Below are 16,174 nucleotides of genomic sequence, written 5' to 3'. Positions count from 1 at the left end.
CCTCCAGTGCTGTGCTGCCTTCTGCCACACACCAGGGGGTGATTCCAGAGATTACACACGGGGTAATTCCAGGGATTCCACCACGGGGTGATTCCAGAGACTGCACCACAGGGTAATTCCAGATGTTACACCACAGGATGATTCCAGAGCTGTGGCAGATCCAGGCACTGGCCCCAAAGGGCCTTGACATTCCTCCAGTTGTTCAGGCAGGCTGCCTGCTCTTACAGCTGACATTCCTCATGGCAGTTTGCCCCAAAAATGTGAAGTGACCACCATAAAGAAAGGAACCTTAAGATGAGCTGCAAGAGTTTTTAATCTTGATCCTGCTTTATCCTAGCAGGGTTCAGGGAGATCTAATTTCACTTGTGTTGGTGGGGTTAATGGCTAGGCAGATATGGGAATATTAATAAATAATTCTTAATTATAAGGTGTATTGAATTGCTGAAAGAGGAGATAATATCTTCTTATGACAGTATTGGGCATAACACAGCCAGGCTGCCAAATGGAAAGGGATAAAAATAATAATTTGCACAGTCAGATGTTTTGAAGTCACAGAGGCAGGTAACAAGATTTGAACATCATTGATTCATCTGTGAGCAGAACCAGAATACAGGCAGGGAGATGAGCAAAATAACCTGCTGGTGTGTCAATTAAATCTCTCTGGTAAACAATCCAAACAAGGGTTCAGAAGCATCCCACGAATTTTTAATTTGCAATCCACTGTGGATTGTATAATTCCCTGCTTTTCCTGCAAGAGAGAGGTTTTGACTGAAAGATTCCCCATTTGGAGGTCTCCTGGCAGAGCAGTGTGCTGCTCTGTGTTGTGAGGAGCTCAGGAAACCCTTCCTGTGCAGTTCTGGGGGATTTGGGCTGTCCTGTAGATGCTCCTGCTGTAGTAGAGCACTCATATTCATTACCCAGGGTGGCATTGTCCACATTCCTTCCGTGTGTAACTCTATCCTGACAAATGCTGCTGGAAGTTGGTCTCCGTGCTCTTCCCTGGCACCAGCTCTTGGCCCCTCTTGCAGTGTAGGAGTGCACGGTCCTGGAATAGCTGAAATATTTAGGGCCAGTCTTGTACTCCAGTAGACTTGTGCTGATGTTGAATTTGTTCCAGCTTCTCCCTATTTTTAGGTACTGTAGCATGAAATTTCACACCCCCAAACTGTGGTTCCAGGGCAGGATCCCTCCCAGGGCTGGTTTTCCCAGCTCCAGGAGGACTCATGGAGCAAGTACAGAGCATAATCCTGCATCCCTTCTTCTCTCATTATTTAATAGAACATGTTAACTGTCATAGCTTTGTTGTTCAAGGGAAATTTTGACACATCCTGTGCATTTATTTATGAATTTGAAGTCCAAAGGGGAATAGTTGTCTGTAATGAGAATCTTCACTAGTACCTGTTGTCCTGAGTAGTTTGGGTGTTAATAAAGTGAGGGGAAACTTAAGTCCAGGGGCTTCTGATGGTGAGTGATTCTGAATAAATTGATATAATAAACTGAAATGAAAACACAGCACTTAGAGACATTTTTAGCTTTGTTCATATGTTTCTGGATAAAGAGGATTTTTTTAATGATCTGATTTCTTTCTCAATTGGACTCAGAAGAGCAGTTTCACATAGAGGAGGAATAATGTGAAGGTTACACAATTTTATAGTAAATGTAAGAACTTAGAGCTGTGGCAGGGGAATGAAATTTCAGGGCTATGACTGGGTACTAGATACGAGTCAAGATGAACACTGTACCCACTTTACCTAATTTGATTTAATTGCTAATTCTTTAATGAAATGGAAACACAACACGAACAGATATTCACTTGGGGATATTTTTCTCTAAATCCTGAAAAAGTATTCCTCTACCCCCTGAAATTAGTTAAATTATTTCTGTTTAACAGTGATTTTAAAGAGTCCCACAGTTCCAGCTTGACAGTTTTGGTTGCTTTTATTCCACTCTGATGTTCCACTTGTGAAACTGAGGCTGTGATTGTATCTGATCCTGCTTTCAGTGGCAGCTGCCCCGATGCTGCTCGTGGGGAGCTGTTCATCACTGCTGCTCCTCCCATCAGACCCTGGTGGGTACCCTGGACACAAACACAAAAAGGGTCATTTTTACTGAGACGCTGCAAAATAGTTTTCTGCCATGAAGGACTGGTGGCCCGTCAGCAGAGGGGAAGTGCCGTGGCTGCTGGAATTGTGGAGGGCACCATCCATTCCCTCTGGTGTTGCCTTCGTGTGTTCCCAAGGTAGGAATGGAACTGCTCTGTCACTGTTCAAAAAAACCCAGCCAGACTTTAGACCAAAAACCCCTGAAGGAGCACTGCCCCCACCTCACACCAACTCCCACAGCCCCACCCGTGCCTGTTCTGTACTGGATAAAGTATTTGATGTGTTCTGCTCTGTTAGATTGTTCCAATAAACAAAATCTTCGTCCTTTTCTTCTGTTCCTGGTTTTTCGGACTTAGCCTGGAGAGTTTCTACAGTCTTAATTCTTTTATAGCCAATTAAGGGTGTCTAATTTTACAGCAACTGCTCTGATGTGATCTTTTTAATTTCTGTAATATGAAAAAAATCATTAGAGTTTCTATAAATTAGAAAGAATATTACATACAGTGAAGTGAAACAACCAAGTTTAAAGATACGTAGAAACTGCATGAAAAAACCCACACCTGTTCTGTTCCCCTTCTAAAATGATGTAGGATTTCAGCAGCACTGCTGTGATTTGGAGCACAGCCATTAATGTGTGTTAGCCTGGGTGCTTCTCTGCCATGGTTACACTAGAAATGTAAAAGTGAAAATCCCCAGCTGCAGCTCCAGGCAAGGCAAGCCCCAGACCTGGGCACTCCTGCACCCTCCTGGCACTGCCAGGCATCCAGACTGCACTTAGGGAGGACTGGTGGTGGTACATTTTCACAGGGACTCTGAGCTTCAGAGGTGTCTGAACACCCCAGCTCGTGTGTGCAGGAAATCATAACTGCACGTGGAGATGTGTGCTGCTATCTACACCGTCGGCTTTTAATGGGATTTTTTAGGTTCCCTTTGGAGCTGCCCCATTCCCAGGAGTCAGCATGGTGATCAAAGAACTGGAATAGGGGTATGAAAGGAAAAAAATTCCTTTTAATCCCAGGCTTTCTGTGCAGTTTACCTTGGATACATCATGGTGTGTCTCCAACAGCAATTACTGCTGCTGACTTTACATCCCTTGGAAAATACACTGAAGGCTCAAGTTGAAAAGCTCTATAAATGTAAAATATCTGCATTATGATCTTAATGGTGGTATTTCATTGTTACCGATGAAGGGAGTTATAAACATTTCTTCTGCTTTTTGAATGTTCAGCATATTTGGGTTTTTGACATCAGACAGAATTTTGAGTTTTCTTAGGGATTTGAAACTTCAGAGTTGACTTTGCTGACAGGAGTCTGTGCAGGTTATGAAGAGGACTGTGATAAGTAATTCAGTGAGTTTATAACTTTCCAAATTGTTAGTTAGGAGTGTTGCAAGATGTCAGATCACTCTGTTGTTTCACTTCTGGTGTAAGTGACTGATTTCAGAAAGGGGTTAAAAGGGCTGATATAATTCATGCTTTCAGTTGAATAAAGTTGAAATTTGGAGGTGCTCTTTGCCCCTACCCTGTATAAAGTTTTCTCTCTAATACAGTTTTCTTTCTGTTTTCCTCAACATTTTTGGAGAGGGGTGGATGCCACCCTTTAGGTCCCTAAAGAACTGGGTACTGAGAACTTGAACTGGTTGTTTCCCCTCCCAGTCTGCCAAGCAATAGGAGCAGCAGTGCCCTGCCTCCAGGACAACGTGGGGCCTGTTGTGAGGAACCCACAGTTACGGATCCCAAGGCAGGGGTTTGTGGAATGGCAACCAACTAAGTGGGTTTTTTGATTTGGAAAAGCCATTCCAACCTAACTATTGTGAGTACTTTGGAAATCATCTGTCAAGGACATAGGGATAGCACATTAAGCAGTATATTAAATATGATATGCCTTGCTTATGCCTTAAATTCTCAACTGACTCAATTAACCTAATTAGTCCTGTTTGAAGGTGGTCAAAAACATGGGAGTCTTACAGAATTGGAGTATACTCTTTAACATCCTGCTAGCCTAAATAAAATCAGAATAATGCATGTTTTCTACAAAGGATTTAAGTACCAAATCCATTTAAAGTCTTGGCAGAGCACTGTGTCCAGCAGCACGGCCATTCCTGTAATTCCATTCAGCTGAATATATGCAAACCAGGGAGTTTCAGTCAATTGCAGCAATAAAACTTTGGTTTCAGCAGCCAAGTTAATGGTTTGACTCTTCATGATTGTGTGTTTCCATGACAGTTGGGTGGGTTTATGATTGACACATGTACAATTAAAATCTGCCCTTCAAAACTGTAAATCTCAGAGTCCTGCTGAACGCTCAGTCACGTTCCCAGACAGCTTCTCATGGCAAGAATGCTGGGTTGGGACTGTCACCAGCAACGGTGCTGCAGTTTGCAGGGCTCTGCACCAGTGAACACAGCAGAGAAAGGTTAGGATTTGTTAAGGCCTTAGATTTCCATTCCACCTAAATGTGGACTTTTATTCTCTTATTGATTTAAACTGCTGTGGGTTTAGTGATTTCTTTTAATTAACATCTAGAGTGAAATTATGTAGTTCTTCACAGTCTAATTTCCTGTTGCCTTCATGCAGGGCTGGGCATGGTTAACAGTGAGGGAGCCTCTGAGGGGATTTAATAATAAGGTTATGCATATACCAACTCTAAGAAAATATGTGCTATAGCCTCACCAAAATTTCAAAAAATTTATGGGCATTTTTGTGGATGAAAGGGTTTTATTTAATAACATAAAATTTATGTTATGTTATTAAAAGTCTTGTACTGTTAATCACGGTTAATAGCAGGGTTTCAGTGGGAATATATTTACTTCTCTGCTCTCTTTTAATGTCTGGATGGCCTCTGGACACATGGAAAAGTCCCTTTCTAAGGGACCAAAACAATAGGACTTAGATGAGGCCTAGAGGGAATAATAGCTTATTTTATTTTATCATGGAGATGTATTAGCATTATGTGAGCAGCTTAGTATATAGAAACTTTGAACATTTTTTTTTTCAGACTCCTCAGGGTGATTACATTTTTTTGACATCAAGTAAAATACTATTTGTTCATTCATTACAATTATTCTAGCAATTCTCAGACATTTTTTTGTGCAATTCTGCAAGTCTGATACAGTGTCATTATATCTGATACTGTATTTATGGGATCCATTTAATTTCTGTATGTTCTGAGATCTGAGCAACATCTAATGCCTGTGACACTGTCGTGATTTAAAATCAAAACATCTTACTGGTTCCCAAGGTACTTGTATGGAATATATATTCTTTTTCTAATAAATAACTAGTCAAGCTGAGGGGTTGTTTTGAGAACGGTATTTTTGGCCTTATCAGTCCTTTGCTGCATTTTTTGGTGCCACAGAAATGAGACATCACTGCATCGGGAGGAATGATAAAATGGGAGGGGAGGAAACCAGGGCAGGGCTGCAGGGGGGCACTGCTGGGCTGCTCCCATCCAAAGAACTGATGTGCAGCCATATTCTGTCTCTTAAATCTGCAGATTGTAAATATCTGAGAAGCAGATAAGACTCGTGTGGTGGAGTTACTGCTCCTGCACTCTGGGCAGCCAGGCCTGGTCATGGGTTTGATCGCATCTGTTGCTTGTTCCAGGCTGGCAGAGCTAAAATTAGATCTGCCAGCTCTTTGCTGCTGTGCTTTCCCGTGTTATCTGACTGCCTGCTCCATTCCTGTGAGCCTGAACTGCAGGGAGCTCCCCAGAAAGGTTCTGCAAGGCAGGAGCTCTCACTTCCATCTGAACCTGGAGAGCTCCAGGGTGTGGCACGATGGATCCACATTTCCCAATGCTCTGCCACTGTTCTCATTTATCTTCTTTTTTTGTGAGGAGAAGGAGAAAGGTTATGTGGTCCTGAGAAACTGATTGAACAGGTATATCAAATCTGTACTGCTAAATACACATATTTTAAAAGCAATGTGGTTCCACACTTACTGCTCTTACCAGGAATGTATGTTAATCCTACTGTCAACATGAGTAGCAGGAACTGTAGCGTAGAACAAATGTATGGGAATTGTTTACCTGGTTATTTCTCTTCTAGTAATTACCTGTTCCCTCTCCTGAGCAGTGGTAGCTCTGTAGGACAGACTCAGTGTGTGCTTCCTTCACCGTTCACCGTATTTTCCTTGTTTCCATGCTGGCGTGCATTTTGTTTTCTGCTTGTTTTTCCTCTGCCTGGCTACAGAGAAAGCTCTCTGCATCACTAAATCATGTATTGACAATAATAATTGCCATTAATTAGCCCGTTACCACTTCATACATTCAAATACTTGTTCAGGCAAGTTACCCTAGCAGAGAGGGATAACTGCAGGGATTCAGGTGCTCCTGACAGTTCTCCGGGGTCAGCTCCAGACACCCTTGGCACACACTGCCAGTGCCAGTTCGCCCTTGGCACTGCTGTTGTGTTTGCAGGGACATGTGTGTGTCTCCTGAGCACCTTCCCTGCCAGTGTTTGTGTTCTCATCCCCAAACCTGTTTGGTGCCAGCCCATTTCCCTGCAGGCTCTCCCAGCCTGTGCTCCGCTCCTCAGTTCTGCCCTGCTTCAGTTGGCCTTTCAGACACTCAGTTCTCTCGTTGGTGTCTCCACTAGTAACAAAATGCAGTATTTGGGGACTGCAAGGTCAAGCTGTCACCAAAATACATCACCCAGGTTAGTATAATTGCCAAATTTCTAGTCATCTACAGATCTTACCCCCCACCCTTTTAAAAATTTCCCCTTCCCCCCCTTTTTTTTTGTTTCTATTTTACACACTGGCTTGTTGTACTGTCTCAGAATCCCAACTCTCTTCCTTGGTTAGGTTTTGTCTAGCACATCCTCCTGATAGTTCTTAGAAAAGCAACAAGAAGTTGCTTGAAATTAGTAAGATGTCAGAGTTTTAGGAATATGTTTTCATGTAATCCCCCTTAATTGGCCCTAAAGATAAATACATAATAAGGGTTATATGTATATGTGGGTCTAAATAATTGTTTCAACTTCTTTACAATAGGTCTGTAATAAATTTTCTGTATCAGAAGAGCTACAGTAATACATGGAAAAGATGAGAGCAGTCACCATAAAAAAGAAAACAGTGCAGCAAACTAAGCAATTTTACTTTAGTAGTGGCTGGATAACCAAATTCCTGCTGCTTTCATGTTTTAATCCTTTTAAAAGAAGAAGCTGAACTCTTTTAGTGTTTAAAGACCAGACTGAACCCAAGAAACCATTATGATTCTACGATCCTTAAACTTACATACTTAAAGCACCGGGAAACAAGCTCTGTTAATAAATATATATATTTATCATGCTTCAATTAACATAAGATTATCGGTACTTACATAGCCTTTATGCAAATGTGGGAACACATACTTCTGGAAGCTAACAGTGCACATTTTAGCTGTTTTTATTTGTCCTGGGAATTGAGAAAACCGTAGCTGAGTATTTGAATAAGCTGATGTATCTTTAAATAGCCCAAGTGCTAGGACTGCCCAGTAGCCTGCATGTATTAAAATGAAGCATGCAGCTTGTGAGTGTTCTGGGACTTGGAACAGAAATATTCTTTGTGTTTCCTGCTTCATTAAGCTATCCCAGCTTTGTGTGTGAATTCCCAGTTTGCTGGAAAGGTTACTGAGCTCCCATCTCTATCAACTGCAAATGATTGATTTCTTCTATCCTTGGGTATTCTTCCTGGCCATCTCTTTTACATTCATAGAGCAACGAGTTTGGATGCTATTTATATCTGTCCCTGGCAGTTGTTTTTTGGTTTAGATTGCTACAATACTTCACCTTTAATTTTCCCTTTGCTTTATTGAAGCAATTTGTATCAGTGATCTTAATTTGTGCTAATGTCACACTGTTCCATGTGCATGACTGAGTAGGGATCTTACTTTTCCTCTTCATCTGAACTTCTCCCTTCAGGTCATCATTGATGAACAGAAGTTAGGAAATTATTTTTCAACAAAGACAAATGGAAACATTGTTACACAATTAAATAGAATATCCGTAATTGTTGTGTGAGTCAAACAGACGTGCTGTGCTCTGTCACTGTCACTCAGGTACAGACTGCACATCCTTGCAACTTCTACTGCCAAAACTTCATTAGTCAGATCAGTGCTTTTTGGGACATAAAATTTAAAGAATGCCAGCACATCTGAAATAATCTAACTGCTTGTACCTGTTGGTTTTCTGACTATTTGTATGTGGTTTGTTGGTTTGGGAATGTCCATTGGGTTTACCTGCACACACATGCATCCACTCGACCGGGTTCCTGGAAGATATGTGCACCTCCCACCACCCATGAGATGCTGTGGATTCTACAGGTTTGCTGCAGGACTTTCCATAGTTTTCTACATTCTTGTTTAAAAAAAAAAAAAATCATGTTCAAGTGAAGAACTGGAAGAGATGTGGCTGAGGCCTCGTTCAGGTGTGTCTTTCCTAAGGATGAGAGGAAAGCATCACTTGGGTGTCAGGGGTTAGTTTTGAGATTCAGGAGATTGGTTTCTCACAGCTCTTGACCTTCAGAAAACTGTCATTCTCTGTGATTTCTCCAGTCTTACCTGTATTTTATGTTCCTTTCTTTTAACTCTGTTAGTGTGTGATGGTGACATGTCTGTAGTAGAAGGTCTAACACCAGGGACAGGGTCAGGGACTGGTTCACTGCTGACTGCTGGAAGTGTTCTGGGAATGCAGACTGAGGGGGAAAATACAGTTCTTAAGCTAGGCAGCCCTATAATTTTATTCACAAAATATTGTTAGTTAAGCTTTTGTTCAGGCTGATTTTCTCCTTCCCTTTGGGCACAGAAAGAACTGGACGCTTTTCAAGTGCATGTTTTCGGTGAGGAATTTCCCAGCGTGACAGAATCTCTGGTAGCTGCTTTTGTTCAGAGCTGAGCCCTTGCCAGTGTAGCTGCCAGGGCAGGAGATGTGGGTCTGGGACTTGTTACCTACTGAAATTTGTACGTGGTGGGTGATTCAGATGGGTGATTAATTTGGAATTTTATTTACAGTCAGTTACAGGCCTAAATGTACAATTTCTATCCAGACAGAACAGTCCTGGCAGTGATAACAGAACTGGGTCTGGCTTGCTTTGGGAGAGGAATTTCTCCCCTGGAGAGTAAAACCAGCTGCAGCCAGTTTCCCACAGTTGTGAGCTTTGCTGGCACTAATGTATTATCACTAAAACCAGGATTAATTTTTTTCTTCTTTCTTCAAGATAAATTTCATTATAAAATTTTGGAACATCACCTTTGCCTCCCATTTAAATGAATAAAGGTATCCTCTTTCTGTAATACCTAAAAGGTGACTTTGGTTACCCCTTGAACACTGTCATGTTCGACTGGGATAACCTTAGCATACTAGAACACAAAATCAGATGATTTGTCATCTAAATTAAATGAAACTCCATATTAATTTGAAATATAACAAAATTCCATTCAAAACTTTCATGAAAGGCGACCGAGTGTTGCATTTGTATTTAATTGGGTGTGATGAATTCTTACACGTATTAGGCTGTAAAATTTTAAATTGCATTTTTTCATAAAAGGTGTTCAGCTACAGCTTTATTGCTACGTAAATTCTTAAAACAATGTTGTTGGTAAAGTCTCCCTTATTACATGTAGAGGTGCACCTGTGTGATACTAGACTGTATACCTTGTTTTCCCGTTCCTAGATGTCTGTTTATAATGAGAAATATTAGGAGAATAGTACTAGCAGCTGTCGGCAGGCTCTTGATAAGGAGATTGTCACACGTTAACTTTAAAGAGCCAGGAATGTATAATTCACACTTTAAAGAGTCAGGAATGTATAATTCATGGCTACTTGGTGGATTTTGCAGATGTCCCAGTTGTGTACAGTTGCTAATCGGTGTGACAGGACGGAAAACAAAGCTTGGAAATACTGCCACTTAGGTCTGTGGCAATCAAGAAACTGCTGTTTTAATGCAGCTTCTCTGATGTTCAGGAGAAAATCTCAGTCCTGTATTAAAAACGTTAAACTGTCTGGGCTCCTTATAAATATTAATTCACCGAACGCAGAGAAGTCTGTGACGTTTCCTTCAGAAGAAGGGATTAGCTTTAATTTCACACAGTGAAGTGGATCACTGTACATTGGCTTCTGTAGGTGTATATGTCATCAGTGTCCTTTTGCTGTGCCACGTCTGTGCACACACTGAGGCAGCCCAGGAAATGGGTGCAGCTGGTTTGCCAGAGCTGGTTCAGCGTCGTTCCCTTAATGACTGATTGAGTTCACTGTTAGCAGTAATGACTGCAGAGACATTTTATGGGCTGTTGTACATTTTCAGCCCTGACATTTTAAAAAGCCGCAGTTCTTATCTGTGACATGTCTGTGTACTGATGCATGGGCCCTTTACTGCTTTTGTAATATTTATATAAAATTTATTGGCGGTAACTGCTATTACCCAGCGCATCTGTTTTGAAAGGTCTGTGTATCTCTGCACGATGACTGAGCTGTTCAGAGGGGGTTTGGAACTTTCTGGGCATTTTGCCACTCCTTCTGTCCGAACTTTGTCTGCATTTGTATCAGCTGCTTTGGTTAATGGTTGCTCGCTTGGTGTTAACATGCTGATTTACACTATAATTAAGAACGAGTAGGAGTTTATAAGGGAACTCAGAGCTCCTAAGTAACACAAAAATAATACTGTTTTAAATAAATTTCTAGAGATAATCGAGTGTAAATATTAGAATATCAAACAGCTTGTAGTCCGCCTCTTTTGATGGAAAGCCTTGTAATGAGTGTGCAGCGTGGCTGTTGTTCAGTGTGTTGTGTGGTGGCTGTGTTTGTATCACATCTTTCAGTGAAGAGACCTCACTTCCCGTGACTGTTTCATATGTTTTGATGCAAGTTGTGACAGGGTATATACCCACACACTGGGTTGTGTAATGTAGATACCTCATGTTTGCCATCTGATACCTTACATAAAAGCAGACCTGTGTTGTCAGTCAGAACACCCTACATTTCTCTGTGAAATAAAGTAGCAGTTTAGCAAATGAAGATATAAGGTGAAGGAAGAAGGTGCTTAGGGAAAAAATTCTCTCTCCTCACCTCCTTGTCTCTTGGTTAAGAAAAGTAAATCACAGCAGATGCAAAATAGAGCCCAGAGAATGTTATTCAGTTCTGCCTGAACTTCTGATGATTTATCTGTGACAAAGCTCCTGCCAAGGAACACATCCAATTGGAGGGTGTCAGCTTCTTGTGATCAGTAACAACAGAATATGGACAATTCATTTGGGAGCAAGTGAGCTCTTCTCCACTGGACTCTTTTCCATGGGTGTAGCTGTTGGTACCTGGAGCTGTGCTCTGATGTGCTGCTGGGAGCGAGTTTTGGGGCTGGTTTTGGGTTGTAAGTGTGCAGTGAGGGCTGTAGCCATGAATGTGCAGGTAATCTTTCTGTTACCAAATAAGTTACGTCATCCAAACTCTTGATTAGTTATTTTAATGCCAGAAATGCCAGACAGGAGGTCATTGGAGTGACAGAAAGAGCCAAAGATAAAGGCTCTCTCAAAATCCATTCATGCCCTTGGCAGGATTTTACAGTGTGTACTTACAGTGGTATTGCAGCTGAATTAAAAGCAGTCTGCTTGTCTATCCACACCGTTTCATTGTCTCCTTTATTTTGGACTGCACTGTTGCCTCACCCTTGGCAGTGTTAATTGCCCCAGTTTCTGTGCAGAGGTGAAGGATGTGCTCCGTGCCCCAGAACGGGTTCCAGTCTGGTTTGTGCAAGGCTGGCTCCTTGTCCCTGGGAATGAGGTGGCACAGAGTGAGCCAGGGCCAGGCAGATGCAGTGCAGTTACCGTCTGGACCTGTCTGAAGGCTGCTCCTCACAAACTGACTGCACAGAAAGCCTTTTCAGGAGCTTGGGGGCAAGTTCAGGAGCTTTTTGAGTGAGGGACCAAGAAGGTGTGAGGACTGGATTACCAGCACAGTCCAGGCTTGGCTGATGATGCAAACTAAGACCTGAGGACACAGGAATGGCAGAACTGGTTGTGACAGTCCTTGCCATCACGGGGTCGGTGTAAAACACTGATCTGTGGGCAGCACACACTTGCAAGGGGCAGCATCAACATTTGTCCCCAAGCTTCCCTGTAGTCCAATAAGCTGCTCACATTCTCACCATTTTAGAAAGAAGTTTTAATAACTAATTATGTTTACTGCAGTAGGACAAGAATGAAATGTGGTTGGGATGCAACTGTGGAACTCACTGACTGGCAAGAAATGGTTTTGCTGAGAGATGCTTTACTTTGCCAGACATTTTTGCAGTGTTAGTGCCTTGATGTTCTGTTAAGTTCCTTATTCTGAAAATATTTATCTTAATTAGTTATTATAGCTAGAGACTAATTGTCTAATTTCTTTTTTTTTGTCATTTCTTGGCGAGTGAACATAAAACTGCTCAGTCTTTAACAGTGTGACTGGGATAATTAGTTACAAGTGAGAGATAACAAGCAGTCTGAAAAGGCATTACAGGTTTTTCTCCACCTTTCTCATCTGAGAGCTGTAAGCTACTTGATTAAAATCAGCAATAAAAGTATATCACTGGCATGAAGCAGCATTTTTGTAATGAAGCACAGGTGTTTTATTAAATGTAACAGGGTCCAAGCTGGTGGGTTTCCCCCCTCTCCCCCGTGTGACAGGGTGTCAGATGGGCAGCAGCCAGGGGGTGGGAAGGGGACTTTGCAGGATAGCCAGGAGCACTCAGTGAGCTCCAGGCTTCAGGATCTGGGGCTCAGTCTCTGAGCTGGATCAGCTGATCCAGAGCAGCGCTCAGGTCCCAGGGCAGTTGGACTTTTCCCATGGAATACAGCACAGCTGGTCCAGCTGTTTGCCACATCCCACCCAGCACCGGGACTGTCCTGTTCTCACAAACACTGCTGAGAGAGGGGAATGAAACACGTGGGTTTGTATTGAAAAGACAAGTGGTTTTGTCTCGATAACCGGCCCTGAATTTCAGGCCACACACACGTGGTTATCACTAGAACTCCCCTGATGGGGTGATCTGACCACCCCTGGTATTTTAGATACATATTCTTGAGGTCTTGTCAAGGGGGAAAATTCCAGATTTCTCCCAGGTTATGTGATTAAAAAAAGATTCAAAAGCCCACAGCTGTACATGAATTGCTGTAGTGGGACTGGGTCTTACCCCAAGCCTTAGGCAGCTTGTCTGCTTGACTCTGAATCAACAGCAACAAAAATATAGGTGGAAAAGGAGGAAAGAAAAATCAAGGGAAGTATTCTTTCCAGTAGCTTTCGTCTGCTCCAAGTGACACTGAACATAAATCATTATTTCTGGCTTAAAAAGGGGGAATATTTTAATAAAATGCATAAAATTAGCTTACATAGAGAGGAGATAGCCATATTCTTGTTATGAGACAAAAGCTCAAAGAAATTAGGCTTCAGAGAAATGCTCATCTTCCCTCAGAGATGTACATTTTTGTTTTAGCACCTGTTTGGTTACAGTGAGTCTGCAGAGTTGAAGTGTTTTTCCTTGCTTGCCACTCCTGTTTCTTTGGCCTTAGTGCACTTTGCAGGCAGAGGAGGAGCAGGGAGGAGGCTCTAATGATGGAGCCCTGTCAGGCTGGCAGTGCAAGGGTAGTGTCTGCTTTATGGGGAAACTTTACCCTGAGTGGAACCAGGAGGATCTGCAGGAATCAGCTGCTTGAATGTTCTTGGTCTGGGAAGGAGAGCAGGAGGCTGGGAATCCAAGACAAAGGATCCTGCTTGTAACTGTAGGAGAGATGGCTGAGAGAAGAAATGCTGCAGTGGGAATCTGCCTGGAGCTCAGACAAAAAGTGAGATATTGAAAAGTGATGAGTTCCTTCTGGTGATCCAAGGGTGAATGTCTTCCTGCCCTAATTTCTCTTATTTCCTGCTGCTAGAAGGAAAAATGTCAAACAGGATGAGGTGTATTTGTGGAGCCACAGTTGACATTTTTAGAGCCACTAGATGGCATTTAGACCTGGCTGACTGAGAATGCTGTGGTGTGTGCTGACGAGGGAAACAGCTTTGGATTTTAAATCTATGAGTTAATCAGGAATTAAATATGTATTGGATTGAATTCTAAGTTTAGGAATGTGTGATATATGCACATATGGGACATATGGCACTGGGACAGAAATCAAGAGGACTGGAATAGCCAGTTAGTCAACCAGGCTCCTTCTACAAAGTTTACTTTCCATATTCCAGTTCTGTGGGATTTTCCTGGGATTTCAGGTAATGGTGAAATAGATGACAGAGGTAATGCTTTTTGGTAAGCCAACATGACTCAGGAAGGGAAGGAGAACCAAAGAAGAGATACAATAATAGATTTCCACTATATCATGTAAATGATATCAGTTATTTAAAAATATCTGCTCTTCCTACTTCCTCTAGATGGAATAAAAATGTCTTTGTTATGGTTTTTCTTTCTCTGACAGAGTTATCATTGAACCAGGGGAGAATTTCCATCTTAAAGCCACTGCAAGAAAGGAACACTATAAAAGGTACTGTGTTTCTGCAGTTGAGTTCAAGTCTCTTGAGTATCTTGCTGCTTTGTCATTATGTGTGTTAAGTCACGATCCTTTTATTAAATTGTCTTTACACTTCTCAGAAATTCCTTAGTTTGCATGCTATTGAAGGCCTACTGAAATTTGTTTAAAATAGTGGTAGAGTGGTTGAGGAGCAGGAAGGAGGGAAATAGCTGTGATAGATCTGAAACCTGGCTCTGGGACAGGAGCCCCTGGGATGGTTGGTTGTGTTGAGATGAGGCACTGCCAGAGGCAGAATGTGAGTGAGAGCTGAGGGACACAGGGGTGACAGTTGTCTTTTGTGACTTGGTGCCATCTCTGATCCATGTCTCCCTTCTCCTCTTGCCATGGGAACCCTCGTTTGGCGTCATTCTACCCCTGGCAGAGCAGGGCTGTCTCTGACTGTGTGACTTCTTCCCACGGCCCCATTTTCAGCAGGTGGACTCTCAGCATTCCCCTCCTGTCCCGTTCTCCACTCATGCTTGTGTTTTCCAAAAATCCTAAGATGTGTCTTCCTCTCTCCATTCCCTCCCTGCCAACTGTGCCTCAGCCTTTCTAGATCAAAAGGCCAGTCCTCTGGTTGCTTAGAGGATGACCATAAACATTTTCAGCTGCTTCAAATTCACCTCAGTGCTTTGGTGTGTCTGTTTTAAATCTGAGGACTTGATAGGGAATAATGGGTTTAAATATAAAAGTACTCTGTTGTTTATTTTCCTGAAATATTGCTCCCTTCTGTGTACAGCTTTATTTTTCTCAGTGTAGGTGGATTATAGTTTGAGCCAAGCATTCCTTGAAAGTAATCCTCTGAAAAACAAGTATCATGTTACTGATTTTTATAAAGCTCTTTCCATTTTCATTTGATTGTTTTTAGATTAAACATTGTTCCTTTTATATATGTCAAATCAAAAAGTTTTATGGAAAGTAAATAGCCCATTTCAACTTCCAGAGCTATTTGTAGGAAAGGTTCTCAGTAGAGTTTACATTGTATTTACTGTCTGAGTTGTTTGGTACTTAGCTCTGTTACTAGTCTTAATGAAATGAGTTAAAAGTGTTTATTATAGCTGGAATACATTCCTGTTTATACAGTGCAAGATTTTAATTTTGATATAATAGAGGGAATTTGCTTTAAACGTTTGAAGTGGTTAGACAGTTAAGGCAAAATTATTATTTTTCCAACTTAGCACAGTTATTAGTTGAACAGTTATTAAAAAGGAATGTTTGAATAGAAAGTTGGTTCTTGGAGAGGATCATCAGTGATCTGGAAGAAATATTTGTGCTTCCCAGTAACTGTAATATTAGACATTAGTGATGTGTGTTCCTGGAAATAAGAAATATCCTTGATGGGCAGTATAAGCTACAAAAAGCATTGGGATTTAGTTAAAGATACAAATGCAGGACAGGCTTGGAAGGGGGGAGGTCAGAGTCTAACTGTGGCTGTCTGGTCAGAATGGAGGCTCGTGACAAGGTCAGGTTCAGAACAGGTTTTCCATGAGAGAAAAGAGGGCCAGGGGGCAGGGGAGTCCCTGGAGGTTTGCTGTGGCTGTTGTGCTGCCTGTTCAGGGTGGGGGTGA

The 16,174-nt window shown here is 42.0% G+C and overlaps 1 protein-coding gene across 13 annotated transcripts in view; it reads left to right on the top strand.

Annotated features, from left to right (window-relative positions):
- Positions 1-16,174, top strand: part of ARVCF (armadillo repeat gene deleted in velocardiofacial syndrome) — a 245,961-nt gene that overhangs the window by 72,703 nt on the left and 157,084 nt on the right. For all 13 annotated transcript variants that reach the window (XM_017815425.1, XM_017815421.1, XM_017815422.1 and 10 more), the window contains one exon: positions 14,514-14,579. The gene's annotated coding sequence lies outside the window, so the exon portion shown is untranslated. The remainder of the gene's footprint in view (positions 1-14,513; positions 14,580-16,174) is intronic.

The sequence above is a fragment of the Lepidothrix coronata genome, unplaced genomic scaffold, assembly GCF_001604755.1.
Source record: "Lepidothrix coronata isolate B3197 unplaced genomic scaffold, Lepidothrix_coronata-1.0 Scaffold51, whole genome shotgun sequence".
NCBI lineage: Eukaryota > Metazoa > Chordata > Aves > Passeriformes > Pipridae > Lepidothrix > Lepidothrix coronata.
Note: the sequence above shows the minus strand (reverse complement) of the source record. Positions and strands in the feature narration are given on the sequence as shown.